This window comes from Vidua chalybeata, chromosome 3, assembly GCF_026979565.1.
Source record: "Vidua chalybeata isolate OUT-0048 chromosome 3, bVidCha1 merged haplotype, whole genome shotgun sequence".
Classification (NCBI taxonomy): Eukaryota; Metazoa; Chordata; class Aves; order Passeriformes; family Viduidae; genus Vidua; species Vidua chalybeata.
The window spans coordinates 4,442,082-4,452,576 of NC_071532.1; positions in this window are offsets into that span (position 1 = coordinate 4,442,082).

Below are 10,495 nucleotides of genomic sequence, written 5' to 3' on the forward strand. Positions count from 1 at the left end.
AGAATTCAGGATTTTAATGCCTGTTGCAAGGTTCTCTTGCTGCTGGGCAGGTAAAAAATCATCTGCAGCAGCAAGGGTGCTGCTGTGCCCAGCCCTGCAGTGCAGACATTGCAGCTTTGGGCCTGCAGCACCGTGTGGAGTGCGTAGGGCTGTGCAGGGCTGCTGGGGGGTGGTGGGGGGTGCAGCCCCCTTCTGCCCATAAATCCTGGCTGTGATAACTGCATTCCTCATGGGAGGCCCCTGAAAGAGGGTCCCTGGGTGAGCAGGGACAGGAGTTGGTGCTCCCACAGCCCTGCAGGCTGCCTTAACCAGCTCTTGCTTTGCCATGCCAGCTTTTGGGACGTCTCTCCCTCAGGGATGAGCTCTCCAAAGGGTCTGGCAGGTGGATTCTTGCATGCTGGGGGAGCGCAGCACCCCACTGCATTCCCGGGAGGCTGGAGCCGCCTGGGGACAGGGAGATGTGGCTGTGACGAGGGAGGGTGGTGGCTCTGCAGCTGGAGGCAGGGGTTGGTCGTGCCATGCAGCTGCTGGAGCACAGCCACCTCAGCACTGACGCTGGGACAGAGGGCAAGGAGGAACAGCTGGCACCTGTGCTGGGCTGGGCAGAGCTGCCACGAGCTCAGGACCAGCCCCTTGAGCTCCAGGAACAGCAGGAAGAGCAGGAAGAGCACCGAGCAAAAGTGCCACGTCCCCCGGAGATGTAGTACCTGCCAGCTTAACCTCTTGCATGGCCATTTGGCTTTCTGGTCTTTTTTCAGCCTATTTTTCAGTCTGGATTTTTTCAGCCTATTTCCCTTTGCATGAAAAAGAAGCTTTTTAAAAATTATTTTTTTTTTTTTTTTAACTTTCTCCTCAGTCCCAAACTTCCCAAAGGGTCAGAATGACAAGCCCTGTCTCAAAGCCCAGCGCGGCGGATGAGGGGATGCCAAACTCGGGCTAGCTTGGTCATATTATACATATAGCTGTATATACATGTACATGCAGAGCATTTTCAGCTGCTGCCTGGCCCAGCTCTGGGTCAAATCCGTGTGGCTGACAAAGCCAGCAGCACCCTCCCCTCACACACCGCAACGCGGCCCAGCACGCTGGCCGCCACAGTAAATCAACTTGCTGCTTGCCTTACTTGAGGCTTCCAGCTGGCACCACTGCAGCTCCCGCGGCGTGCCCTTCCTAACAAATCGTTTCCCAAAGTTTTCTGCTGGAAGCCGCCGGATTTGGCTCCTCGGAGGCGTTTGCATCCAGCGGGAGCCCCCCCCCCCCCCCCGCGCCCACCCCGCTCCCGCCGGCTCCTCGCACCCTGCGATGCGGCGGTGCCCGAGCTTGGCGGCCTGTGAGGGCATCACCCAGAGCTGCGGATAAAGCCCGCGGAGCCCGCCTGCACTGTGGAGCTGGCTCCCCGTCAGCACAGCCGAACTCCTGGGAAAGCCTCTCCACTCCAGCAGAGAGCATTTATTGCCTTTGATAAGCTCGTGAAACATTTCTGGCTGCTTCTGGGTTTCTCCAGCAAAGACGTGTAGAAGAAGATTAAACTCGCCCGTGTTTTACCCCCAGAGCTTAGCAAAACTCGGGGGAAAAAAAACAAAAAAAAAAGTGGGAAAGTGGTCTTGAACAGGTCAGATGTGGTTTAGCTGTGGAGAAAAGCTTGACTTTGAAGCAGCCACCTTCACACAGAGTCACACGATCACAGATTGGAAAAGATCATTAAGTCCCTAAGGTCATTGTGTCCAAACATTAGATATTTTTGTAGGAATTTGATCCCCTTTGCAGAACGGGAAATGCTGTAGGCCTTCAGGAGCTGTTGATGGGGCAAAATGCAGCTCTTGGAGCACATGGCATTAAATGCTCCTGGCAATAAGCACAGCCCAAGGCAGTGCAGGCCCCCCAGGTCTCCTGTCCCTCAGTACCTGTGGCTCTGTCTGCTGCTGGAGCGAGGCTGTTTGCTCAGGCTCCTCACTGGCCTCATCTTGCCACTCAGAGACCTGGTTTCCAATCCTGACCTCTATTTCTGAGGTGCTGAGCAATGATCCTTAGGAATCACTCACTGTGCTTCCCTTGACAAGCGTTTTTTGGGCAAGGATCTTCGGGGCTCATCGTATGCCAACCCCAGTGGAAACTTCATCAGGGATGAAAATTTTAGGACACCTCCTCTGTGAAAATGTACCCAGGACAGAAGGGTCTGGCTTTATACCTGTGGTGTTTCACCCTTCATGGCTGCACTCAAAGCACAGTTTCACTACATGGGCTGCACTTTCAATAAGCATGTCCTTGGAAATGGAAAAAACATTAAACATGTTTCACAGTTAACAGATAGATTTATCATCCAACATTCAAAGAACAATACTGGGGGCAAAATTCAACCCCTTCCACCCCAAGCTTGGTTGGAAAGGATGGCAGCTGATAGTGCTCCGAGAGGGTTTGTGCTGCCTCCAGCAAAGCCTGAACAGCTGTGAGGTCATCCAAAATCATCCAGGATTCTGACTTTGCCATCAAAAAGGGATTATGGTGGCAATATAATAGAATCCTAGAATGGTTGGCATTGGAAGGGACCTTAAAGTTCCAAACCACCCCCTCATGGGGCAGGAACACTGATGTGCAGTGGTGTGGACACTGGAAATAAATTGTTTTCTGATGTTTCATCTGGCTTCTCCATGACTATTTAGTAGCATGAAGAAAACATTTTAGCAGGGGTTCCAGCTGAAGTCTTTTGTCTCTCTCTAACTAAGGAAGAGAAGCAAATGTGGCCTTAAATAAAAGGATTTACTATGTGGGAGAAACTGTGAAAAAGGTTGTTTTACAGAGATGGGGCTGGGAAGTCCAGTGTGGAGCAGGCAAGAACTAAAGGGATGAAATCCACCTGTTTCCATTGGAGAAGGGGTAAAAAAACAGGGCAGGCTTTGTGGGGAGTCACTGTCCTACCACAAAAGTCCTTGAGATAATTTCCAAGGGGCTCCAGGGAGCTTGCCTGGCAGTGGATGACTTGGCTAGAACATGGAAGAGGTGAAAAACACGTCCATTTGTAGCAATAAATACATCATCTTTTCCTTTCTATTATAAACTGTATTTTCAGAGAATGCTCCCAAAATGAAGGCAACAAGTCATTGATAACAACAATATGATTTGAAATGGGTTAGCAGCTGGCACTCCCTGCCTTCCTCCTAAATCTCCCTAATTATGAGCACCTGAAGGGACATGGTGAGGCTCAACAGGACCACATGATCCTTGCAGTTTTCTCCCAGGAGAAAACAGCCCCGTGGAGCCGTGGCGCCAGGCTCGAGCCCATCCTGAATTTGGTCCAGCAAGAGCCTGCCAAATCCCAGGAGGACACCTCATCCCTGCTCCGTGAAATGCCTGCAGCATGACCTCGGGAAGGCGGCTCTCGCACCACGTGCTGTGTCTGGGAGAAGCAGCTGTGGAGAGGCATTCGGCTGCTGGGAAGCCCCACGTGGCCGATGGAGTTTTGGGATGCAGCAGCTTCGGTCGTGGCTTGCCACTGGATCTTCCCAATCCTGCCACCCCAGCCTGCAGCCCACGAACGCAAAGCAAAGCAGTGAGTCCCATTTGTTCCCGCTGGCTCCCTCAGCAGCAGCACTGAGGATGTGGTGCTGGGGAAAACCGGGAGGTCACCACCGGCCCTTTGGGATGCTCCACCCTCCGGGTGCTTGGCAGTACCACCACCCAGGGGTAGGCTTCTGCCACTTGAACCACGGGCCCAGAAAAGATCTGGTGGCCTTAAGAGGTTTTTATATGCTTGAAAACAGGTGATATTGTGTTCCTTACTCCAGCAGTGGTGCATATAGTCCTGCACGTGCCAGGAAAGGAGGCTGGTGATCTGCCAATAAGGGGCACAACCATCACAAGAAATAAAATGAAAATTAATTTATTTTATGCATTTCAAGGTGGGGGGAAAAGGACCATGTGGGTACACTGGGGTTGGTCTTCTGCTTGATTTTGCAGTGTTGCAGGACTAGGAGTTGGCTGAAGAGCACCATTCCCTCTCTGGGACAAATGTCTGTGCTGTTGCACGTGGGCTTGTGAGCACAGGTTTAATTTTCCCTCAGAAACCAACTGGTTGGTCAACTGTTCAAGAAAAAATATTCAGAAATGTGGTGAATAGGGAAAAAAAAATCATCTCTCTGGAGGGGACATTGGTGGGAAGAGAGTTTTGCAAGCTGCAGAAGCCTGGGCATGATCCCAGCACATGGGAGGGAAGGGCTGCTGAACAAACAGAGCATTGATTGATGCCAGTAGGTCTTTCCTGTGCATTTCTGCTCCTTGTTTGCCTCAGGGATTCATGTGTGTGTGTTAATAAACTCAGTAACAGTTAGAAGGAAGCTTAGACTTTGTTCCGTTCTTGTTTTTTCCTCTTTGTATTTCATAGCACATGGTTAATACAGAACTGCAGGTGGAAGAAGTAGGTATAGAGGTAGTTGTTAAGTAAGTATGCAGCCAAATTATTTTTTGTGATACATGGGGACAGGAGATGGACATTTTTAGTATGGAAAAATTTACTGTTCCTTATAACTAAGGGTTAACCTTCTCTTTCACCTTAAGTCTCTGCTGCTGTTCAGTTCCATGAGAATATTACATATTTCCCTTCTCACCCAGATTCTAATGTTACCTTAAATTAACCTGGCTTTAAAACTTACCATTAAGCTTCAAAATAAAAACTAAAATTCTCTGCAACTTGTTGGATGAAGCATAAACTAGTGCATTTAGGCATGTGTCTCCTAACTGCTTGAAGATATTCTCTGTTTTCATAATCTGAGATTTTGTACTAAGACGTGTCAGTAGTTTGGGAACTACCCATGTCTGGGAACAGGAGCTATCCAGAGAGGATGACCAGAAATTTCAGCCCTAGAAAGGGTCCATCAGGAACCTCACCAAGCCCAGCAAAGGGAAATGCCAGAGCAGAGACAGGGTTGGAGGCAGGCTCTTCTCAGAGGTTACACAAGGAGCAGTGGACACAAGGTGGAAGAAGAGAAATTTTGGTTGGATACCAGGAAAAAAACATATTTTCCATGAGAGTAATCCAACAATGGAGCCCAACAAGGCTGTGGAATACCTGTCCTGGGATATGAAAACCTTGGCCCTGAACAACCTGATCCAGCAGGAGTTGGAGGAGGGGCCTCCAGAGATCCCAGCTCCAGAGCTCCTTCCTGGCCTCTGTTTTGATGCAGATTTATGACTCATTAGGAAAGCCCCATGGTCTATTGGTAGAGAAACCTGAAAATTACAGTAACTCCTTTAGTGTTAACTCACCTGTTTGGTGCTTTTCATAGCCAGGTTCACCATGCCCCAGTGCATGTCCTCTCTTTCTGCATGTCCAACATTTAAGACCCAATTACTGGCTGGTCAAACACCTCTTCATGCTCCACTTGGCCAGGTGGAGTGACCTGGAAACCATCTCTCTCCCCTTGACTCCAGCTGCCAGGCAGGCACCAAAATCCTGCTGAGATGTTTCACCAAACCCATGGGAGGAGCCACCAGCAGTGTTGTTCCCTAATCCTCTGGGCTAGGAAGCTTTGATGCCACCAAGCCCAGTCAGCCTTGGTGGGGCAGCAAGGGAGGCTCATCACCCAGTGGCTGAGCCCCATCTCTTGCAGACCTCCAGGCCCAGGGCAGGCCCTCAGCACCAGCATCCCAAGGTCCACCACCATGCTCCTGGCTGCAGGGAACCTGCCTGACCATGGGTGCAAACTCTGGGAGGTGGATGAGCCTGGCGTGGCACTGCAAGGCTCTCCTGGGCGGGGATTGCTGGGTGGGCACACAGAAGTCCAGTCGTGGTCACTGGGTCTGAGCTAGGTCCTGGATCCAGCCCTGGGTGCGCAGGGGAGGAAGGGGAAGGCTCTCGCCCCGCTGCAGGCGTAATGAGCCCTTTTTCTCCCATGTATCCAGCACTTGGCTTCCAGCCCCGAAAGGAAGAGCATCGTGCCAAGAATTTCCACGGCTGTGTCCAACAGAGCAAGCTGACACCTGATTTGCCGTTAATTATAGCAGTGGGAATAGGTCCAGGGGCAAATGTGAAGGGGTGACAACCGGGTGGCGATAAGGACAAGACTCATCTGTCGTTCGTCATAAGGGCCTGTCAGGAGGGTTTTGTTTTCTGTGAAAAACCAGTAGGAAGACTTCCAGCATGCAGAGAAGCAGCTGGCAGGACAGGACCTTTAGGAACCCTGCCTTTCCCTCTGGCTGTCTTCCCCCCAGCACCTCAGACCAGAGGGGGCTGCGTTGTTCCCAACACCCCCTCCCAGCCCCATGCTGGGAGGGCGGTTTGCGCGCCGGCGTGCCACCAGGCGCCAGCCGCCACAGAATTCCTGCAAGAAGGGAGGTAAAAATAGACCCTGTATTATTCCAGATCTTTTGTCCAGCCTGTCTGTGGGAGAAATAATCCCCATTCCCTTGTGAGGCCTGAGCAGCTCCAGCCATTCCCAGCATCACTGAACTCCCACCAAACCAGAGACCCTGCCCTTGCAGCCTCTGCTGCTCTTTGGATAAGTTACTCTTTTTCCTGCTCCTCTTTGAATAAGTTACCATTCAAGAATGCTGCTGCTCCAAGGGGGAGCACCTAAAACCTGTAGATGGTCCCTGCTGAGGTTGTTAACAGGAGATTTTTTAGGTGCAACCAAGTTTTTGTGATTCAGTGGCTTTCAGCTGTTGCCCCAAAGGTGTGCTGTATGTCCTTGCTTTAAACGTGGAAAAGAAATGGACGGAAAGACATAGAGTTTAAAATATTCTCTTGTTTTAATTTAATTTTATATTTTATTTTGTTCCAGCATTGAACCATGTGGAGTTGAACAATAGCTGTGTGAGTACAGCATGGGCAGGGAGAACCCTGTTTCTTAAGCTAAACTAAACTAAAATGAAATGAAATATGGGTTTTTATGCCTTTTTGAACAATCGGGAAGGATTTCAGAAGGCAGTCACAGGTCTCTGCACCTCACGTTGAAGCCCTGGGGTATCACAGACCTGCACCACAGGGATATTTTTTAATGATACACTTTGAAACCTTTTATCTGTTTGGTGCTATTAAACTCGGTAATGCTTCATGTCCCACCCGGCCGATGCCCGAGCACGGATTGTTCGAACTCGGCTGCTCCCCAGCCCGCAGGGATCATTGGAAGGGGAAGAGGGAGTGGGAGCGATGGTGATGAGCCTCCGCTTGTTTGGGAAATACTGCAAATGGGTGTTGGTCAGGAAACAAAGCTCCGGAGCGACCGGGAATGTGTCGGGCAGCTGCTGCACTCGCTGGACAAACAGGAGCCGGAAGAGCTCAGGTGAAACCGTGCCCCGTGTGCCCCACCCTGTTGGGGTTCACTCTTAGATTGGGGTGACCCCGAGAGGTGGAAAAGTCTCTTCTCTAACTTGTGCCTTTAAAGAAAGACTTAGTTGCTTTTAGTTGTTTGGTCTCAAGGTAGTTTATTGTATGTTATCTAAAAGATTTTCTTCTTGAACTGCTGTGGTCTATTCAGCAGGTCAGACGATGGCACACACACACTGACACTGTCTCTGACACCCTCTGACTGCCCAGGGGGCTGGTGCCATCTTTTATATCATACATTACGTGTTAAATGTTTATAGTTTTTCTCTAATGCTTATTACTTATATTGAATGGTGACTTTCTACTCTAAACCAATCTGTGAGTGCCAACATCACCATGAATATGGAGGTTAGGAAGGAGAAAGAAGGAGGACAGGGCATGCCCAAATCCCTCCATCTTAGAACTTCTGACCCCCATGTACAAAACTCAGACCCCTCTGTACAAAGCCTAAAACCCCCCTGTACAGCACTCAAAGATTCTTCTTTTCACTTTGTGACTACTTCTACTATAATATCTAAACTTTTGTGATTTCTTGTTCTTCTTGTAAGGTTGGTAAATTGTTCCATGGATTAGATTCAAAGCCACAGGGGCTTCTGGCTACATGCCAGGGTCTCAAATGCTTCTGACCTGGGCCTGGAACATCCAAGAGTGTCTGAGGGACACTTTGGGTTCCGACACCATCCAAGGGGACCCAGAAGTGGCCTTTTACTGCTGCCAGTCACTCACTGTCCTTTTCAGCCAAAATTCAGATTTAAAAAAGAAAAAATGAACACAAAAATTACAACACCTAACTATATATTATACAGGTTTTATAGACTGTGTAAATACATACATCTGTAATATAAATGTATATAGATAAAATAGATATAAATCTTTAAGTAATAAATAATTATATTAGATACACCCCCTTGGGGATCTGTGTGGGTATCATGTCTACTTTGCTGGATGTACCTGGAATTACATGTATATAATATAAATTCCTGAATTTATATTGTAGAAAAAGATATCATATGTGTATAATACACATAAGATATAGAAATCACATATACATATTACTACATATATGCATATCACTACATATATATTTATTATTACATATATACATGTTGCAGTATTATATAATATGTATTTGTATTTGGTATTGATATCATATGTATATTATACATACTATAGTATATATTACTATTAAATATATATAATTCAGAAAGAAATGGCTATAAAGCAACTGTGTTATCATTTATATTATTTGGACAACAACAATGACAACTAAGATTTTTCTATTCTTCTCTAGTCAGTAAATTAAAATGTTCACACCTCGGCGTTCCAGCTGCCTCCTGGACGTATTTCCTTGGCATTTACACTGACTTTTCCCCATAAACACACAGATTTCCTTTATCTGCTGACCCTTCTCAACTCAAACAAGTCAGTTCATTGGCAATAAATGAAGTGGCTGAAAAATAAAGGAGAGAGGGAAAATAAATGTCCTCAATGGGAAATTTAGTAAGGAGAGCTAAGGAAAAAATAAATGAGTGAGATGAAAGGGTGATGCTGGGTCTTCAGAAGGGCTTTTCTACCTCCCCTTGTCACCACCCACCTGCAAGCCAGGAATGAGCCCATCCAAAAGACGACTCTCCCAGCCAAAAACTGCCAGTGCTGAGCCAAAACTCAGCACTGGGGAGAAGGGCTGGAGTAAGGCGGGGGACAAGACCAGTACTTTTGGCAGCATCTTGCACTGGTGTAAGCTTCTCATTTGATGAGCCCAAAAGAAATCACGACTACAGTATTTATTTATTTTATTTATGAGGCATATTTAGGAGGCAGTTTATTTATGAGGCATAAAACCAGGCAGTGGTTTGGGCTCGGTGCCTCTATCCTGCTGTTCCTTTGTGACGCAGCCCCAGGTTCCTGGAAGATGCTGAACCCCCTGGCTGAGATGGTGACATCAGGCACTGGGGGAGCAAAAGGTTATTTTTCATTTTGGGCACTTAGACCTCTCTTTGGTGTTCCTGTGTCTACTTAACCCGAAATGTTGGTGCAGATGGATGGGCTGCCGGGACAGGACGGCTCTCCCTGCGCATCCCCGGCTGGCGTTTCGGGAGCTGCATGAGCAGCTTGCCTGTGTGCTGTGAGACAAACCTCTCCTGAGTTTAATCCAGCTCAAGAGCTTTACCAAACTGTGCTGGTTTTGGACAGATTGGTTCTGGTTACCCCCTCAGTGACACTGACTGACACCACCAGTGCTCAGTATTGATTGTTCCCTTCCTTCCATAAAATGCAGTGAAGGAGGGAGTGTTTTCCCCTGGTTCCACTGCAGTGAGACAGGTTCCTGGAATTCATTTTATTGCTGGCAGATAAAAAGTTATCTCTGCTTACTACCCTGTAAGTCATGCCTGTAATTATCCTTTCAAGGGATAATTGCTGGACAAAAGTTGGCCCAGTCCTATCCAGAGAATACCTAGGTTGCGTTTGGCTTGCAGGTGTTGGATGTGGCATCATAGCAGAGCTGAGCTGTAGGAAGAGAGCAACAGGTTTAAATTAAAGCATTTTAATTAACAGTGGAAGGACAGGAGTGGGGCTGATCTTACATTTAAGATAATAGCAAGCTCCCATCAATGTCTAGAGACAAGCATCTGGATTTTGCTGAAGTTCTGGAGTGAATCCAGGACTTTTTTCCTGATGGATTCAGGGCATTCCTGATGTCAAGAAGGCAGCATGCAGTGAGCCCTGTACTGTCTGGCGGTACCAAATGAGAAGGGATGCTCCCAGGTCCAGTGGATCGGGATGTAAAATTCACAGGGTCTTTGTATTTTTGGTTTTCTTAAAAGCCAAGGAACAGGCAGATGCAGAGGTGAGCCAGCCCACCCCCCAAATGGACTGGCTCATCCTGGTGGTTACCTGGTTTATCCCAGAGAACTTACAGGGAGCTTCAGCCAGGAGGGATGAAGACCACCCTGCCCATCCCAGGCAAGGCTGCACCCATCCACCCCTTGAGACGGGAATTCAGCAGCACCCTGCCACTTCCCACACCCCTCTCCTCATGGTAACAGGGCACTGGGCTGGCCTGCAGTTTGACTCTCTGTGGGTGTAAGGATTCAGTGATGCATTATGTATGATTGCATACACAAGCATATATTGCAAGGCCATATGGAGATGATTAAAAGAACAACAAAAAAAAAG